This window comes from Anabrus simplex, chromosome 2, assembly GCF_040414725.1.
Source record: "Anabrus simplex isolate iqAnaSimp1 chromosome 2, ASM4041472v1, whole genome shotgun sequence".
NCBI classification, from domain to species: Eukaryota; Metazoa; Arthropoda; class Insecta; order Orthoptera; family Tettigoniidae; genus Anabrus; species Anabrus simplex.
In genome coordinates this window covers 658956745-658977300 of record NC_090266.1, presented here as the reverse complement: position 1 = coordinate 658977300, position 20556 = coordinate 658956745, and the positions used below count along the sequence as shown (strand labels likewise).

General features: G+C 41.7%; 1 protein-coding gene across 10 annotated transcripts in view; it reads right to left on the bottom strand.

Moving 5' to 3' along the window:
* The window catches only part of por (Protein-serine O-palmitoleoyltransferase por), a 194088-nt gene that overhangs the window by 95747 nt on the left and 77785 nt on the right, over positions 1-20556 (bottom strand). The window contains exon 1 of one of the 10 annotated variants that reach the window (XM_067139316.1): positions 14139-14287. The exons of the other annotated variants lie outside the window; for them this stretch is intronic. The gene's annotated coding sequence lies outside the window, so the exon portion shown is untranslated. Of the gene's footprint in view, positions 1-14138; positions 14288-20556 lie in introns of those variants that run through there. 10 annotated transcript variants of the gene reach the window in all.

The following is a 20556-nucleotide window of genomic DNA, read 5'->3' as shown; positions in this document are numbered from 1 at the left end:
AGAACTGGGAATAGGAAAATGATGAAATTTGTATCCCGTTCGCATATTCAGGATGAAAAACAAGAGAGTAAGGCTGCAGATGACTTTTTTTTTTTTTTTGCTAAGGGCTTTACGTCGCACCGACACAGATAGGTCTTATGGCGACGATGGGATGGGAAAGGCCTAGGAGTTGGAAGGAAGCGGCCGTGGCCTTAATTAAGGTACAGCCCCAGCATTTGCCTGGTGTGAAAATGGGAAACCACGGAAAACCATCTTCAGGGCTGCCGATAGTGGGATTCGAACCTACTATCTCCCGGATGCAAGCTCACAGCCGCGCGCCTCTACGTGCACGGCCATCTCGCCCGGTAATGACTTTTTAGAGAGGGCTTGAGAGCGATTTCTCCACTACACCCTATTCTTTATTTACAACACTGATCAAAGTGGGTTCGAGCACAAAAACGACTATCTTTTGCAGGTGTGAAACACACACATAATCAGTTAGTTCACTCACATATTCACACACCATAATGCCAACAATCAGTATGGACAGTTCATTGTTGCATAAATTATTTATTATATTGCAGGAGCCAACCAGAACCTTCGGTCCTCCGGTTTAAAAAACAAAAGATGTTTAAAGCAGATAACATTGTTGTCACCGCCACAAAATCAGGAAAAGTGGGGAAAACAACTGAAAATATGGTTTAGAGAAGCCTTTTTCCTCGTTCTCTGAAGACGACTCTGCCTTGCATTTTTAATCATGGACCACATACAGTGATACAACTTGTTCTGAAGACATCCCTCCACGCAAAGCAATACAACTGCTTCAGATTCCTCCAGGTACCACGGGCATTATTCAAACATTAGGCAAATTCTTCTTCTGGCACTGGAAAGCTTTTTAGTGCTGATTAACAGAAATTCTAACTTCTCGTAATGATGTTAAAGATGAGGTTCACCACAGAAACACAATCCTTGAACTGCAGTCCTTCATACATCTTCAGTTTTCATCTCCACAATTTTGGGATGGATAAAATATTCATAGTTTGCAATGAATTACACAAGAGAGTGACCTCCCTAGTTTGTAGTGCCCGCTAAATATTTTTGGAGAAGAAGAAAATAACGTGAAGAACAGTGCGACAATGAAGTTCTAATACGTTGTGCTTATTGCGCAAAAAACTTGTGTCATCTTCATGGAATTTATACTAGTCATTTCTGCCGTACTTTTGTGAGTGACTGACAAGTGAGTGAAACAATACAGCTTCAGAGTGGTTCGAGAGGCTGCATGTATATACGTTCCACCACACCACTACTCCGAGCTGGCTCAGGGATGCCAGCTGCACCACCCATCATGCTTGCATACCAGGATTCTTGGTACGATTTTGGACCCTTGCAGTTAAATCTGGAAGCCGATTCTCTGCATCCTATCCTCTTACAGTACAACAATTGTGCCATAAGAAATTCAGGATAGGTTTCGACTCGTCTTACCTGTTGCCACCTTACCTGTGAGTGACTGAAATGAAGTATTCCCTTTCAGGGAAACATTACGAGACATGACGTTTGTTTGGAAACAGTTGTAGCAGACAATAAGCTCCCTGTAGATGACAGTTTGATTAAAATTTGAGACTGTGACCGAGTTTGTTATGATGAAAGAATTATTATTATTATTATTATTATTATTATTATTATTATTATTATTATTATTATTATTGTGTGAGGTAAAATCCTGTATATCAAGTGGAAGAGGAGGAAAAAAAGAAGATGAACCCAACACATTCAAATACAACTTAAAGGCTTTCAGTTTGGTAAACATATAAGTTCAATATAAATATTACACTACAACATATGCCAACTCGTAAAAAGAACACACTATTGAACAAGGAATAAAAATTCAAACTACTCCTCGATTAATAGTGTGTTTTTTACAGGTATGTTATAGTGTGAAACTTATATTGAACTTGTGTGTTCAACAGACCAAAGAGTCTTTAAGTTACATTTAACTAGGTCGACACTGGAAAGTACGGCTTCCTTCTTAACAAACCAATTCATTCAGTCAATATTCAGAAGAATCACTCTTGCTTTTGAACACATGGCAGCACTGCATGATGATCCACTACTTTCCCAAGACTGTATTCAATACTAGTTTATTCATGCCCATACTCAACTCACTGTTTTTGTTTGAGTCATCAGTTCATAGACTGATTTGATACAGCTTTCCATGCCATCCTATCCTGTGCTAAACTTTTCATTTCTACGTAACTACTACATCCTATATCTGCTCTAATCAGCTTGCCATGTTCGTACCTTGGTCTACCCCTACCGTTCTTACCAACTATACACTTCCCTCAAAAAACAACTGTACAAGACCTGTGTGTCTTAAAATGTGCACTATCATTCTATCTCTTCTTCTGGTCAAACTTAGCCTCACACCAATTCGATTCGGTATCTCTTTATTCGTGATTCTATCTACCCATTTCACCTTCAGCATTCTTCTGTAACACCACATTTCAAAAGCTTCTATTCTCTTTCTTTCTGAGCTAGTTTTTGTCCATGTTTCACTTTCATACAATGCCACACTCAAGACTAAAGTTTTCAAAAACACCTAATTCCTATATCAATGTTCGAGGTGAACAAATCTCTTTTCATAAGAAGGACCTTCTTTGCTTGTGCTAGTCTTCATTTTATGTCCTCTTTACTTCTGCCATCATTAGTTATTTTACTTCACTAATCATAATTAAACTTATAGCAAGCTACAGTATCAGAGCTACAATATTTGGGTCACACTGCCAAAATGAATAAAATGTCCCCCTGAAAAGCATCAAATAACTAGGCTTATCTTAATTATAGCATTTATGTTAACCTATTGGAACCTTAAGAATTTGAATGCAGACCTAGAAAATTCTTGTTAATTTCTTGGAAAATGAAGTAAATTTACTGCTTGTAAATCACAATATAATAAATTTTCATACCTGTTCTCTCTCTCTTTTCTTTCTTTTTTTAACTGCAAAGCTTGAGATCTCAATGTTCCGTAAATATAACACAGTCCCTAGTAGTAGGGATATGCATGACTGAAGCCTCAAATTGAGAGTTTCGACTCCGAACACCGGGGTTGGTTCGCGTGAAGGCTCGCGAATCTAAGCTCACCTGTGAAACACTTTTTTCTTCCTATTTGCTTTGCGTTGCACTAACACAGATAGGTCTTATGGCGACGATGGGGGAGGGAAGGCCTAGTAGTGGAAAGGAAGCGGCCGTGGCCTTAATTAAGGTACAGCCCCAGCATTTGCCCAGTGTGAAAAAGGGAAACCACCTTGCGGGCTGCCGACAGTGGGATTCAAACCCACTATCTCTCAGATGCAAGCTCACAGCTGCACGACTCTAACCGGATAGCCAACTCACCCGGTGACACTCATTCCAGGGCTGCGTGCGTGGTGAAGCGAGGAAAAATAACATGAATAATACAACATATGTTTGTGCTTATTTACCCTATGGAATCTTAAATCTGTTGTAGAATGAAGTATTGTTACGGAAGACGACGAGAATAATCATATACAGTAGTTGAAATATGAGTCAAGTCACAAAATACTGGCACAATAGACCACAAACATTTAACTTCATGTCCTTATTTGATGAGATTAGGTAAACGGTAAACATGCATCACTGGTAAATCATCATGAAATTAACATGCTTAAAACCACAAAAGATGAAGACAAATTAACATGGGTACAGCAATCAAAAATAAACAAAATTCAAGCATAGATAAAACCATGATATTGTACAGGCTTTTGGGCTTATGCCGAGTCAAAAAAATAAGATGAAATTCTTAACGTTTCTCGTGGACAGTCGAGAATTCTCCTGAGGACGCAGAGCACAGTTTTCTGCGAAACGTTAAGAATTTCATCTTATTCTTTTGACACGGCATAAGCCCAAAAGCCTATACAATATCATGTCTATAAGTATAGGCCGTGAAAGCATTAATAGCAACATAGATAAAACCATCAATATAAATACAGTGAATGAAACCTTAACCAAACCTATACATGTTGGTGGCTATACAGAGTCCAATAAATTATGATTGTCAAACATATGAAATTTAAGTACAAATTTGCAGCGATTTAAGAGTATTTTGTAAAAATATATTATTACTAACAAGGGAACATCCACAATGGTGAAGTCGCCGATCGCGATGAAACTTAGCAAACACATTGAGGTACATGTAAAAACAATGCCAGCATCAATTTTAGGCGCCAACATTCATTAGCGCGTTAACTAAGGGGCCTAAAAGTTGCGACAGTTCAAGTTCCGCGCGAACAGCGATGAATTCCTCCTGACCAATGCTTAGCCAGAACACTGCTTTGTGCCACACCTCTGCTCCTCCTCCCCTCCGCCCCGCCTGGTTCAGCACCGCTCGTTTCCCTCTCCCCGCGCTGCCATCTGCTTAGCTGTCGAACAGAACCTGTGCTACACTGCATACGCTATCAGCCTTCCTCATAGCTCTCCCTTGGAATTTCCACATTGTATAGGCAGTTTACATTTTATGAAATTTATGAAAACGTTTACGACGAGTCCTTAAGGGCAATGTCACTGAACGTGTCAAAAATTATTTTTCATCTTCAAGCAACGCACGGAAGTCACGGTGAAGAAGGTCCGCTGAACTTTCGGGAGCTGCAGCTTTATGACGCGATTGAGGGTGTGTGTTAAGCAGTCAACTATTGTCAAATAGGTTTTGACGCTCACGGGGAGATGTCACACTGCGGACATAGGCCGTAATAACGTAGATTGAAGCGTGGTCTTTTGCGCTGCATGTGAAATTGTAGGTTTATGATATGTTGATACCGATAACGCTGTCCGACTCGCTGGCTAAACGGTTAGCGTACTGGCCTTCGGTTCAGAGGGTCCCGGGTTCGATTCCCGGCCGGGTCGGGGATTGTAACCTTAATTGGTGGATTCCTACGGCACGGGGGCTGGGTGTATGTGTTGTCTTCATCATCATTTCATCCTCATCACGACGCGCAGGTCGCCTACGAGTGTCAAATAGAAAGACCTGCACTTGGCGAGCCGAACCCATCCTGGGACATCCCAGCGCTAAAAGCCATACGACATTTCATTTCATTACCGATAACACTCCCGTTTTTAAACGAACCGTTGTGTTCTCCGTTGTTCCTGTCAATACATATACACATAATAACATGTATTTTAGTTATTTGTTTTATTTCTCCTTGCAAGCGCCAGGAGAAGGGAGGGGAACGTGCCGGGGAGAACCACTTGGAGGGTAAAAGGCGGTGCAGAGGGTGTGTCTCCAGATGGGAAGTGTGTGTGCCGGCTTAGCATTGGCCAGCAGATATTCATCGCTGATCGCGCGGAACTTGAAATGTCACAAATTTTAGGCCCCTTAGTTAACGCGCTAATGAATGTTGGCGCCTAAAATTGATGCTGGCATTGTTTTTACATGTACCTCAATGTTTTTGCTAAGTTTCATCGCGATCGGCGACTTCACCATTGTGGATGTTCTCTTGTAAGAACAATTTTTTTTTGTTAAGCAGAATATTTTAAACAATAACTTTTTTCTTTTTTCTAGGGGCTTTACGTCGCACCGACACAGATAGGTCTTAAGGCGACGATGGGATAGGAAAGGCCTAGGAATTGGAAGGAAGCGGCCATGGCCTTAATTAAGGTACAGCCCCAGCATTTGCCTGGTGTGAAAATGGGAAACCATGGAAAACCATCTTCAGGGCTGCCAATAGTGGGATTCGAACCTACTATCTCCCGGATGCAAGATCACAGCCGTGCGTCTCTACGAGCACGGCCAACTCGCCCAGTTAAACAATAACTAGTAAAAACTTTATATAATATTATTTTTCCACCCACCAGTTTTTTTTTTTTTTTGTGTAGTTGAAATAAATGCTGTTAATTAAGAATATTGTTAGAATAATACAATTATAAAATTTCTTGCTCGTGAAGGAGTTACAGCGGCGGAAATTTGCCAGAGATTGACTGCACAGTTCGGTGATCAAACATGGTCAAGGACACGTGTTGCCTGGCATAAAAAGTTCACGGAAGGACGAGAACGTGTGGAAAATCAGCAACATGATTGCCGTCCTTGCACCAGCATTACAAATGAAAACATTTGTGCGGTTAAAGACATATTGACAACGATATACGGGTGACAGTATCAGAAATTGCAGAACAAGTTGGAATCAGTTATGGGAGCTGTCAAGCAATCATCACAAACGACCTACAGTTCCGTAAAGTGTGTTCCAGATGGGTCCCTCACCTTTTCACCAAAAATCTGAAGTTGAGATGTTTGGAAGTCTGTCAGAGGTTTACAGCAAGGTTTGGGGACTAAGGTGATGCATTTTTTAGGCAGACAGTCACCTGCGACGAAATATGGGTCCACCACTACACTCCCAAACCAAAACAAGCCAGTAAGGAGTGGCGGAGGAAATAAGAGGCAACACCAGTGAAAGCCAAGACTCGACTGTCAGCTGGCAAGGTTCTTGCAACCGTTTTTTTTCGATCGGTGAGGCATTTTGCTGATTGATTTTTTTGTATGAGCGATGCACAATTAATGCTGTTTACTACTGGGAGCTGTTGAACAAGGCGAGGGTTGCATATCGCTGCAAAAGACGAGACCAACCAATTTGACAGGTCATCCTCTCCCATGCAAATGCGCAAATGCAAAGTCTGTCTCCAAGCTACAGGAAATGCACTGGACTACACTTGATCATCCTCCTTACAGCCCAGACTTATCGCCCTGCAACTTCCATTTGTTCAGACCGCTTAAAGAAGCTCTAGGAGGGCAACGATTTGAAGATGACAAGAGTGTGGAAGATTTCGTGTGCAACTGGCTGGTGACACGACCCTGTTCTTTTTACGATGAGGGCATCAAAAAGCTGCCCATATGTTGGGGCAAATGCATTTCCAAAGCAGGAAACTATATGGAAAAATAAATTGTAATTGCCTTGTGTTTTTCAAAAAATGAATTTAAATCAAAAATTAAATCCTGTTTATATTTTATCCCCACCTTGTACTCTATACACTCGCTGTTTTGTTTTTAATTTTTATGTAATCGAAGCTAAGATAGGTGATTTTCAAGAGTATTTTGTCAGAATATATTATTATTAGAGCTGTCAATTTAATTGATCTGTTAACCAATTAATCTAAAAATCAGATTTACCGATCAACGTGCCTTGAACAAGGAAAAGTAACCTTTTTTCTGGTACAAAACCCATGTATTATTTTGTTACTTGCCATTTGGTGTGCAAGCCTCGGTTATTGTATGACCAACAGGTCATTAAAGTAAGTTGATGTTCATATCTTTCTTTCTCTACAACTTACTTTATGTCGCACCAACACAGGTCTTATGGAGATGACAACATAGGAAAGGTCTAGGAGTGGGAAGGAAGCAGCCGTGGCCTTACTTAAGGTACAGCCCCAGCATTTGCCTGGTGTGAAAATAGGAAACCACAGAAAACCATTTTCAGGACTGCCGACAGTGGGGTTCGAACCCACAATCTCCCGGATGCAAGCTCACAGATGCGCGACCCTAACTGCACGGCCAACTCGCCCGGTATATCTTTCTTTCAGAAAGGTAACAGCAAAAATACAACCTTAATTGCTTTCTTCTTTTGCTTTTACAAACTATTGGAAAGGAAATACTGGTCAGGCTATTGTAGTATATAACAGACATTTACTAAACACAGTCAGGTGGCATAATGGGTAGGTGTACGGAAGGTACTTGAAGAAACTGTCATTAAGGTACTTCCAGGTAACCTGCGAATGGACTGATACCAATTGCTAGAAAGACATACTAGAAAAAGTTACAACTTGAATCTCAGTTTTTATGTGGTTGTTATTCAGAAGACAGTTTATATTCACATTCAGTGTTAGTGAACTTCAGTTACAAATATGGCTTATGAACAGATGTGAGAAAAACATGATGAAAGTTTCGGATTTAAGCTAAACGATTGCGGTAAGGTGACAGATAGAAAAAATAGTTTGTTGTAAGAAATGCAGAAAATCATTCAGTTATACTGGAAGTACAAGTATCTTCAATATCATCTTAAATATATTCATCCTTTCCAAGTGTATCTGCATTCATAAATGTGTCTACTAGTTCAATATCTCAACGAACATTGGAACACATAGTGAAGCCAGTGTCCTGCAATAAGAAAACTGAAATTATGAATTAACTAGTGAAATGGGTGCAGGATAGTAGGGGGGGGGTCAACATTGCCTCTGATCATGGTACTGAAGAGGTTTTATGGGTAGCTCTCAAATCTCACACTTACCACCTTCCTCTAGGAATGCTGTAACAAAAATTGTTTAAAATAAAAAAAATTACAAGTTGTATGATGCAGAATGATCAAAATTATTTGATGAACTGAAACAAGCAGAATTTGTTAATCACATAGGGGATTTTTGGTCTTCCATATCTAACAGAAGCTATTTGGGTTACAGCTGACTGGATTGATCCAAACTGGGAATATCATAATTCAAAATTACAAGTTAAACATGTTACAGAATATCACAATGCCCCTAACTGCATGGAAGAGTTTGAAGATGTAGTTCGTGAATGGGGGGTTGGAAGATAAAGTTGTCGCTCTTTGCACTGACAATGCAAGAAATATCGTTCCAGGAGTTGAAAGAGCAAAGTATGACCATTTTCAGTGTGCAGCCTACACTCTACAACTAAGTTTAAATAAAGCTATTGAGGATGCTGCTATCGAAATATTACTTTCAAAGTACAGGAAAATAATGTGACAGTTTAAAGACAGTCCTTATCCAGGAAATCAGCTTGATAAAAACTTAAATAATGCCTTGATGGATGTGAATTATAAAAGGATATAGAGGAATAGCACACATTTCATGTTCGAGAGACTTATGAAAGCTAAAAGAGGTATTATAATTGTCTTATCGATCCACTGTTCTAATACCAGACCTCTAACAACAACTGAATAGTAGATGATAGAAAAAATGTTTGTTTAGAAATATCAGACCTTGGTTATAGCAAATACAGTATACTGGGTGGTCCACCAGCCCCTTGCGATCCAGTTTAATGCATCCCTTCACATTTACTACATTTCTGAAAGACCTAAACTGGGGTAATATAACAAGATGTGTGTTTACGGGCTAGAAGACAGCAGGAATCGTGAGTGCCACTATTAATTCATTATGGGTACCTCGAATGAACCCGTAAAATGAGTACAGATACGCAGAACACGTACTTTAAAACAGGAGGTGGACGCATAGACAGGGAGCACAGTACTGTATAGGCTGGGAAGTCGGTGTCGTAGGTCAAGTGTTGCAGTAGCTCACACGGCAGGCGTGATAACGGACAGTGCTTGAGGTAGGATGTTTAAATCCCACATAGGAATTAACTCTGTAAAAAACCGTATGTATCATTGTATTGGGAATGGTGGTGGGTTGGACGAGGACGAAGAGATGATAGTCTGTGGCCAGTTAGCTACATCATACATGTTCCAAGCTTCGTAAACCACAGGTAAGGCAAAGTATGCCCCATTGGAACGATAACAACATGCGATGGCAGGTAAGTACGTAGCTGCACAAACTCCCTTCGTTTGAAGCAATTCACAACACAAAGGATATTCACTGCCTCGAGATGTATTCCAGTGACGAGTATGTGGATATGTTACTTATCTATGGAGAAGCTAGACAGAATTCATACTAGGCACAACGCCTATACCAGGAACGCTATCCGGATGGACGACAACCGACGGGCATGTCATTTTGGAGTGTGGAAAGATGCCTGCGGGATACTGCATCCCTGGGAAGGACACTGCCTGTTCGAGATCATCCCGTAACGTCTGCTGACAATGAAGAGGTCATGTTTGATGGTATCTGGCGTAACCCTCATACAAGCACACAGGCGAACATCAGCCGAGCGTCTGTTATGCGAATATTACATACCCGCCGGTTTCATCTGTACCATCTGTACTTACACCAGGAGCTCCATGGTCATGATTTCGATGTCCGGGTGGCGTTGTCTCAATGGATCTTACAGCATGTGGACACTGATCCTGCTTTTCTTGCAACTCTCTTACTTATGGACAAAGCACTATTCCACAGCAATGGAACTGTTAATCGCCATAATAATCATTACTGGAGTGTGGATAATCCCTACTGGGTGCTACAGACAGCTTTTCAGGTACAGTGGGGAGTGAATGTATGGTGTGGAATCATGGGTGATCACCTCATTCGTTTCCATTTCTTTGAGGGTCATCTGACCAGCGCTATCTGTGGTTCCTCCAAGATGAACTACTGCCGTTTTTGAAACATGTGCCACTCCTTGATTGCTGCAGGATGTGGTTTCAACATGATGGAGCTCCACCGTATGTGGCGGTGGTCGTCCAGAACCATCTCCATACGACGTATCCTGATAAATGGATAGGAAGGGGAGGACCTGTCCCCCTGGCCTGCCAGATCATCCTATCTTACGACCCTGGATTTTTTCCTGTGGGGCCATGTAAAATAACTGGTGTATGCACAGGAGCCGGCCAGTCCTTGTAACCTTAGACAGCTCATCACCGAGGCATGCTGATCCATTTTGCCAGAGGTGTTGCAATGGGCCAGATGGTCCTTACAACATCGCGCGCAACTCTGCATCGACCACGGAGGTCGTCAGTTCGAGCAGGTGCTGCGTTGAACGACATGGATAAATGAAATCCTGTCGCATGTTTCCTAGCCTCTATCAAACCAGCTCCATACCAACGGCCCTTTTCAGGGCCAAATGAACAAATCAGTCTGTGAAAAATACCGGTATTAAGTATACAACAACCTTGCCATATCCCAGGCCAACTGGCTTAAAAAAATACTTGCATGGCCTTGAACATTCTAATCCTCGAGCACTGTCAACTATCACATATCCTACCATGCGCTAGCCATGTCAGCTACTGCGGCATTTGACCTATGGCGCCCACTTCCCAGCCTATACTGGCCACAGACCATCATCTCCACATCCTTGTCCAACCTAGCACCATACCCAATGCAACAACACATACGGTCTTTTACAGGGTCAAATAAACAAATCAGTCCTTCGAAGCTATCAAGTACACAACCTTACCACATCCCAGGCAACTGGCTGTTAAAAAAAATTCTTATGTGGGATTCGAACCTCCTATCTCGAGCCCTGTCCACTACCATATATCTCCCCGCCCGCTTGCCATGCGAGCTACTGCGACACTTGACCTACGGCGCCCACTTCCCAGCCTATACAGTACCGTGCTCCCGGTCTGTGCGTCCACCTCCTGTTTTAACACGTTGAGTGCCAGACCGAATTTCATAGGATTGCCGTCTAGTGCCGTGAGCTAATAACATCTAGTTACTTCCTGGTGCCAAAACGTTCACAGGCTTAACCAAGCAAATGATCGCTGAAATGAGGACCGGATGTATTTATGATATATTAGGTTAACTTTATTAGGTAAAATATTGCGACCCCATATGGGGTTGTATTGGTCATTACGAATTGTACACGTACACGCGCCCCCATATGGGGTCTCACTTACGAAGTATTTACTGTCCCGACGCTCGGTCATACTTACCTTTTCTTTCGCAGGGACGTGTTATATGCTGTTGATTATGAGAGATGTGTTAGCTTGTTCATACTGGAGCCGTAAAAAAAGTACGATCACCAATTTTAGGTCAGGAAATGTTTGTAAATGACAGTGGCGGTTTCTGGTATAGCGCAATGGAGCAATGAATCTCCAGTTTATATCAAATTTTATTCAACTACTTAATATTCATAACTCCCTTGTCAATCTCGAAGCTCTTACTTAGCCCATCTATCAGTAATATACTTGTACTGGCTTTCAATTCATGTGAACTGCGCACGTTCCGTGGCTGGATACTTGTCTGGAATGAACCCCCTTGGAAGGAAATCTCTCCGTCTGTACCTGGCCGAAGGGAGTGGCGAGGTGCGGGGGGACATTGGCCGGCACGTAGACAAGACCAGGATATCGCAGAAACAGATATCCGTGGTTTACGCATGCGCAATATGCCACTCTCTCTAGTCGTGTTGTCGGGGGGTGTTGGGGCAAGGTCTGTCTAGACTGACCTTGTGTTGGGGTAAGTATATGCCTGCCATCTGTTGCCCTAACAGGAATTCAACTACGTAGCAGAAAATAGTGCACATAATTAGCGCTAGTGTTGAAGAGCATCATTACTGCCAGCAGTCACATTAAAGTGCCAAATTCCAATTGATGTCTTTTCCCAAATATATCAATATTTATTAAACATCTGTTCATTTGCCTTCTTTGGAAAAATTACTTTTTTGAGAGAAAATTAACTTAAAAATCACCGAGGCAAAGAGTAGCGGGAATGTAATACCAAAGTCTCTCTCTCTCTCTCGAGCATAAACTTAAGATTAAGATTAAGGATGCCGGACGCCCAATGCCTGATCTTGATATAATGAGGCATCCTAAAAGTAAAAGTAATGAAATCGTGTGTAAATTCAGAATGGATTTATACCGTATAAAAGAATCGAGTGGATCTGTGGGTGCGAAATTACTAACATGTTGATTTGTTTTCCTTTTTTATGATTCATGAGTGATGAAAGCGAAGGGACTTGGACCAAAGTCGGAGTGGTAGATATTGGATAGGCCTATTTGTCCAAAAAATAATAATAAAGAAACACAGAAGTTCTAAATCTCATATGCTTGCCCAGTTACAATTCGATCTCCTGGGAAGACACGATAACCGTCAGTAATTTGACTGTGCTTACAGGCAGTCTGTGGAAAGAGACAACGACCAAGTACGGAAAATTCGTTATGTGCTGTGTAAAGTTCTGTGGCGTGTTTGAGATGGCATTGCGCGGGCATGACGAAACAAGCGAATCATCGAATCCTGGCATATTTCGAGCCCTCGTCAATTTTAGTTCTGAAATTGACGTTGCATTAAGAGACCATCTGTCCAAAGCTACTGTTTTTAAAGGCACCTCAAAAGACATTCAGAACAATTTGCTTTCATGCATGTATGAAATCTGTCGTGAGAAAAAAAAAAAAAAATCACCACAGCGCACTTCATTTTGGTAATCGCAGATGAGACCACCGATATATCAACTACAGCAAAATTTGTTATCATTCTTCCCAACGGTAAGCCAGTTGAAAGATTCTGGGGTGTCCTCTCACCCTCTAGCCATTATGCTAAGACAATAACAGTGTGTTTAAAATTTTCTTTCAGCAAAGTTGTGGATAATAGAGATAAGTTGATTTCACATGGTTACGATGGAGCAAATGTAATGAGTGGTCACCATTCAGGGTGCAAGTTCTCATCAGGGAAGATTTTAGGCATGCACATTATGTGCACCGTTAAGCCCATTGTCTGAACTTAGTCATGGCACAGGTGACAGGGGGCAGGAGAGATATTGAGGGGGGGGAGATTTTTCCTTCTGTTGAACCCCCAGTGACGAAAGTCACGCGCCGCCACTGGTAAATGACGATCTTCCGATTTTAGGTTAGGAAATTTTCGTATAAAATGTAGTTATATAAAGTAATGAAAATCATGTGAATTTGCTAAATTAGGATGTAACAGAATATTATAAGAATTAGTAGTTACGGAATATTGAATAAGTATATAATTTCACACTTTATCCACTCAGTACGGGTCTGGGAGCTGCATTTTTCATGTGAGCATTTCCGCCTTCATTCGGAATTGCGCACGAAGTGATCAATTCTGTCATATCGCAGCTCCTCAGAAATCCTAAAAGAATCCATAGAGAACGGTTAGAACCGGGCATTTAGCTCGAACAGAGGAATAGAAAAATATATTTTGTAAATAATAAATAATCACGAGGGAAATATAAATGTAACGGACTATTATAACATATGTTAATGTGTACGTGTTGTTGGATATTAGTGAGATTATTGTTCTAAAGTTCGAAGACAATCAGAAATGTCGTATAGAACAAAATAATCCATGTGTCTATCAGATTATAGGCAATTATACCGAAAGTAGCACTAATGACTGATTGCTAGGATGAACGCCTAGCGGTGCCAAATGGCACCTGACAAATATTTTACGTCATAGAGTCAAGGAAAGTGCAACATATACAAATTATGGTAAAGCATATTACAGGCTGATGCTAAGAGATACAAACATATTCTCTACCACGTATTAATATAGAAAAGAAACACTAATAACAAGGTACTTACTTCAGTCGGTGAGCCAGTGCGGCGAAGAACAACACACTGTTCAATTCAATGGCTCAACAATCAGGCTTCTGTGGTATTGACGGGCAAACAATGGCACAAATAGGCGGGAATCTCAGCCGTAAGTTGTAACCACTGAATGAATTGTTTAATTAGCTTCTAATAGCTAATTATGCCCGCCTGTTGCCATTTCTTGATGGATGCAGTATTTTTATATCCGTCTCTTGGCACAGACCAGCACAAAGTGTAGCTTCCGCCGAAGTCTCAGTCTCATCCATGGCTATGACAATATGGAAGCTGCTGGGGTATGGGTGGTGCTGAGTAATGACATTTGGAGCACTAGTGTCTGAGTGTTATAAAAGGTGATGCTCATAGGATCAGTCGTGCTGCAGTAGCACCTTCTGATCCAGTGAGGAAAGCAATGGCAAACTACCTCACTCCTCATCTTGCCTAGTACGCCTCATTTGGGCTCTGCCATTGGTTTCTGCAGTTTCTCTATAATTAGCATAGCCTTTGGTGGTGCTATTTGAGGATCCAACCAGCCTCTGGGCTAACGACCCAACAGACAGACGCAGCTAATTATGAAAAAATTGTGAAGCAATACACAACTGTGCCAAACGGCACCCGTAGGCGCTCGAGGGTTAAGCAGATCCTCCTCTACTTGCGAAAACTTGCCGCTTTTTGGTCCACGAAATACTTTGCGAGACTTATTGGCCGCTTGAAGTGCACTTCTGTTACCGCGGTAGCGCACGTTTCGTTTGGACACTGAATACTTGCTGCCCTATTCCCGTAAGTTTTTTTCTTTTTTTACAATTGGCTTTACGTCGCACCGACACAGATAGGTCTTACGGCGACGATGGGATAGGAAATGGCTAGGAGTGGAAAGGAAGCGGCCGTGGCCTTAATTAAGGTACAGTCCCAGCATTTGCCTGGTGTGAAAATGAGAAACCACGGAAAACCATTTTCAGGACTGCCGACAGTGGGGTTCAAACCCACTATCTCTCGAATACTGGATACTGGCCGCACTTAAGCGACTGCAGCTATCGAGCTCGGTCCCATATGTTTCGGCGTAACTGATCACCGCGAGTCTCTATGTTGCAGTATCACTTGAATACCTACTGTGGACTGAAACAATCTTGAGATCACAGAATGTCCCGTACCCGAAACACTCGTAAAATATGTTTATATTAGACTGAAATAGAGCGTCACTTCTGGGCTGATTCTCTCATCGACCTTGAACTAGTGCAGTGGGATTTCCTACCGAGTAATTAACAGCACGTTGCACTGTATTTGAAATGCCCGCTTTCGCAACAGGAAGCATGCTACTTGAGTAGCTGACATCTTTATATCGAAACGCATCCGGAGCTGCGTGATGGATGTTCGAAGTTGTGGGTGCGTCAAATACGTAAACATTTCTTTTACTCCACTTTGGACCCAAAAATATTGGGATGCGTAAATTATGCAAGGGCGTTCATTATCCGAGAAAATCCGGTAGTTTCCTTTATCAGACGGTAAAATGAACGAAAATTTGTAGGTATCTCTGAACACTTGGAGAGAAAGTTTGTTATATTTTTTGGCTATAACGAGAAAATACCAGAAACTGTCACCGACACAACCATGGGCGCCGCAATGGGGGGAGGGGGGGCGCTTGCCCCCCTGAATTCTACAAGGGTTGATGTTCCATTGTTCAATATCATATCAGATTATTTCATAAACTGAACTTACTGATAGTCACCTAGCATCTGTTATAACCGGAAATTTAGTAAACAATTTAATGTTGCTGACGTTATATTGGTTTTTATATTCAAGAAAGTTGTTAATGTGCCCCTCCCCCCCTCCCGGGAAAAGATCCTGCGGGTGCCCATGGACACAACCCCCTTGGTTCAACTCATTAAAAGTGTGCACTTAAACATACGAAAATATCACATACAAAACAATTCAATACCGGTATATCCCATATATTATTAACATACGACTTTGACAGAGGGGGCAAAGCATAGAAATGCAGCAAGAAAAAACACGTGGCCTACAACTCCGACGAAACTACACACAGAAACGATGTTAACAGCGCGCAAACAACTTTAACACACTTATTCTTTCGTCCCAATTAACTGAGCCGCTAGCGCACGCTAGCCCTGTTGCTTGCAGGACGATTGCCGCTCTGAATTCCCAGCTGTATACAGCGCGCACGCTGCTGTGGTGAGCGGGAAACACGATGCACGAAGGCGACGGACGTGACAATCACGAAATAAAGCATCAAATAAATACGCTTGAAAATGAGGTTTCGTAAATTACACAAGTACATAAGAATTTATCCTTTATCCTAGGAGAAGTTTTTTTTTTTTTTTTTTTTTTGCTAGTTGCTTGACGTCACACCGACACAGATAGGTCTTATGGCGACGATGGGATGGGAAAGGCCTAGGAGTTGGAAGGAAGCGGCCGTGGCCTTAATTAAGGTACAGCCCCAGCATTTGCTTGGTGTGAAAATGGGAAACCACGGAAAACCATCTTCAGGGCTGCCGACAGTGGGGCTCGAACCCACGATCTCCCGGATGCAAGCTCACAGCCGCGCGCCTCTACGCGCACGGTAGGAGAAGAGTATTGGTCGTACTAGAGGTTATATTGGTCAAAAATAGGTAGTAGTAAAAATACATAGGAAAATCGGAAGAGTTAAAAACCGAAAAGTTTCCGGGTAAATCGGAAGGGTTGGCAGGTATGCACTATGGCATATCCTAAGGAATCCAACTTCGGAGTGTGGGTAAATTAGTAACTTTCTGACACCAATTACAAAGTCTTTAATTTAAATTCAAATTTAAATTTAAATTCTATCAAAAATTACGCTATATCATACACTATTCACAATATACGGTGAGTCAGAAATATGGCTATATGTTTCATTGATTGCTTATATTTAATTATAACTCTTACAGATAAAAGAATACCCTGTTAGAAAGTCAAGGTCTGACACTATCAACACACAATAATGCAACAAAAACATCAACAATACGAAGTCACATAACTGCCTTAAAATGTTAGCCATTAACATCACAACATAGTTGACAGTGCTTTGGAAAATCACTCATCGCTTTCTGATACATGAACAACAGTATAGCACGAATTTCTTGCTCAGTTACTATTTTCAGCACATTCATGTCTTGTGGTTTATGAGCATGAACTTTCTCCTTCAAAAGCCCCCAGAACCCAAAATCACAGGCTGTGAGATTGGGAGAGCAAGCTGACCATTCTGTGAGGCCTCTCCTTCCCACCCACCTGTTTGGTAATTCACGATTCAAAATCTCCCTCCCTGCTGGAATAAACAATGTTGATGCTAAACACTTTGCATCACTGGCACCACAACTTCGAGTATTTTACAATACCGTTCACCGCTAATTGTCTCTCCCAAAATTTGCATGCCTAGCAATCCTTCCCATCCAATCATTGCCCATCATTCCCTTCTGAATGTTTCAGGTTGTCAGCAGCCGTCGTTTCCACTTTACCACAGTCAACGATATCAATGTTATGTTAAAATCACATCTCGCACATCTCACAGCCTCACGATCATTCTGAAAAGCAATCGCCTATGCAGCTACGGTAACTTGCTGCTGTATATTCAGCACCACTTTGATAAACAATGTAACCGATTTTGTTGTTGCATTGTTGTGTGTCCACAGTAAGGATGACTGTGCCATTTTTCCGTTTGTAAGAGTTATAATCAAATATCAGCAATCGATCATACATATAGCCGTATTTCTGACTCACCCTGTAGATTCTTCTACAAGTTAATTAGCTGGGATGCAGGAGGCTTCTTTCTTATCACTTCTCTCTTGAAAGCACCACTAAATTATGGGACGAACACCTTCGCAGTCAAACTCAGGCTCTACGATCTACACACTCTCCACAGGAAGGGGAAGTTCTCACGGACAAAATCTCGGCTAATTCACACATCAGGAATACTAACTGCTTAATGCCATATGAAGCTTGAACTACTACTCTGTTAGCCCACATAAAAACTGCACTGAAATTCAAACTAAAAAAACAGCAGGACGATCAATGTACTGTACTCCTGAACTGCCCATAACAAAATTCCTCAGGCTTTCCGAGTCTTAACACACTGCTCTAGTGGACGACATATGGTGATAAACACTTTTTTACTTTCCAATGGTCTACAACAAAAGAGCCCATTCCTACCCTCAGTCTGCTCACAACAAAAAGCCCTTTACAGTGTAACTCAAGCCCTTATATATCTTTTCCAAACCTTCTAGAATGTTTACCGAGTTACTCCAACATTTGAATAGTTCCTATGCTCGCTAATGTTCAGGTTGTTCATTGTTCCGTTCAATACTCACACCACCTACTAAACTCGTACACATCGGGCGTGTTGACCGTGCGGTTAGGGGCGCGCAGTTGTGAGCTTGCATCCTGGAGATAGTGGGTTTGAACCCCACTGTCGGCAGCAATGAAGATGGTTTTCCGTAGTTTCCCATTTTCACACCAGGCTGTGCCTCAATTAAGGCCATGGCAGCTTCCTTACCACTCCTAGCCCTTTCCTATCCCATAGTCGCCATGAGACCTATCTGTGTCAGTGCGATGAAAAGAAAAAAAAGTTGCACGCACACCTCTTAATGGTCTTCCTAATTGTTCCAGAAATATTTCCTGCAAACTATCTTTGCATTTTAAGTTTGAGGGCATGACACTGCGACCCATCCCTTATCTTGGCGATGGCAAGTCCCTGTCACAATGTTATACCACCCTTGGCTTGCTTACTACGTATCTCCAAAACTCAACTTTTGTATAAGAACACTCACCAGGTAAAAAAAGCGAAACACTAAGCATTTCAGACCAAATTTAATGTTAGTCCATTTGAAACCTTGCATAAATTAAATGCTGCTGACATTACAGCAATATGGCAATGTATCGTAAGTTAATTAGCCCATTTGAGAGAAGTTTCAGCGCAATAATTGATAAACATAACTGATTGTGACAATCACAACACCAATATTACTGTTTCTCACCTTTTGACAAGAATAACCACAAACAGCTGTCTTAAGGTTTATTGCTGCGAATTCTCATGCCAGTTATTTTAGTGGACATTACGGCTTGTCTACAACAGTCTCGCTTCTCATGGGCTGTAGCATTAGTGGATTATGGATGCAGTATACGCTGTGTAGCAGACATTATAGGCAAGTCTTGTTCTAACATGTACAGAACTGTTAAAAGGAACAGAGAGGACAATATCTAACCCAGGAGGCCCAGTTCTGGTGTAGGAGAAGCACTTCTGAGTGCGATGACTGCTTTCTTGTAACACAAGTTCTTCAGGATTGACATACAACAGCTGTGGAAGTCAGAAATCATTTGCAACAAGTACGAGGCACGAACATCAGTGAAAGGACAGTAAGGAGGAGGTTGTATGAAGCAGATTTAAAGTGGAAGTGGCTCACCACAGGACCTATTCTTACACGTGAGCACCGCGCCTCTCGGATGCAATTCGCTAATGCCCATCAAAACTGGACTGTGGAGCAGTGGAGCTCAGTGCTGTTCTCTGCAAGGACACCGTTCAATGGAGGCTCAGTGATGGTCAGGGCTGGGATTACCACTGATGCGCGCACGGAGCTTGTGTTGGTCAAGAATGGAGGTCTGATAGTCCACCGATACATCAAGGAGACTTTAGTAGATCATGTGGTGCCTTTTGCACGTCATTGGTGAGAACTTTATCCTGATGCATCACAATGCTCGTCCACACATTGCCGTTTATGTACGTGAATACCTGGATGAAGTTGAAATTGAGCGCACGGTGTAGCCTGCTCGTAGTCCTGACCTAAACCCAATAGAGGATGTCTGGGATATGTTCAGGAGACATGCTAGGAGTCTTTCCCTGACACTAGCTCAACTTCGGGCTGCCCTCCAGGCAGAATGGGAATTCATACCACACAAGAACATTCAAGATTGCATCCTGAGCATTGTTTATCGAATCACAGCTGTAACTGTGGATAGAGGTGATAATACCCATTACTGAAGCAATGGAAATGTATTGAAAACATGTGGATGAATGGATTGCATTCAAAACTGTGCAGAGATCCAGGTTTCAACATTTCCAAATTCATGTTGGTGGACTGTTGTCATTGTCACGATCAACAATCTTTATTAATTATTGAGCTGAAGCTTCTCAAATGGGCTAATTAACATGTTGTAATATCATAATATTTGATTTTTACCGATGTTTCGAATGGACTTAAATTTTGTCTGAAATACATAGCATTTCTCTTTTTTGCTGGTGAGTGTATATTATGAATTCATAGATGCCTTACTCCCAACAAAATTATTACATGCTTATTCACTGCACTGATATTTGTTTCAGTCCTCATTATTATCTTGATTTACATGATAATTAACTTCAAGTTACAAACATATTAATTCTACACTT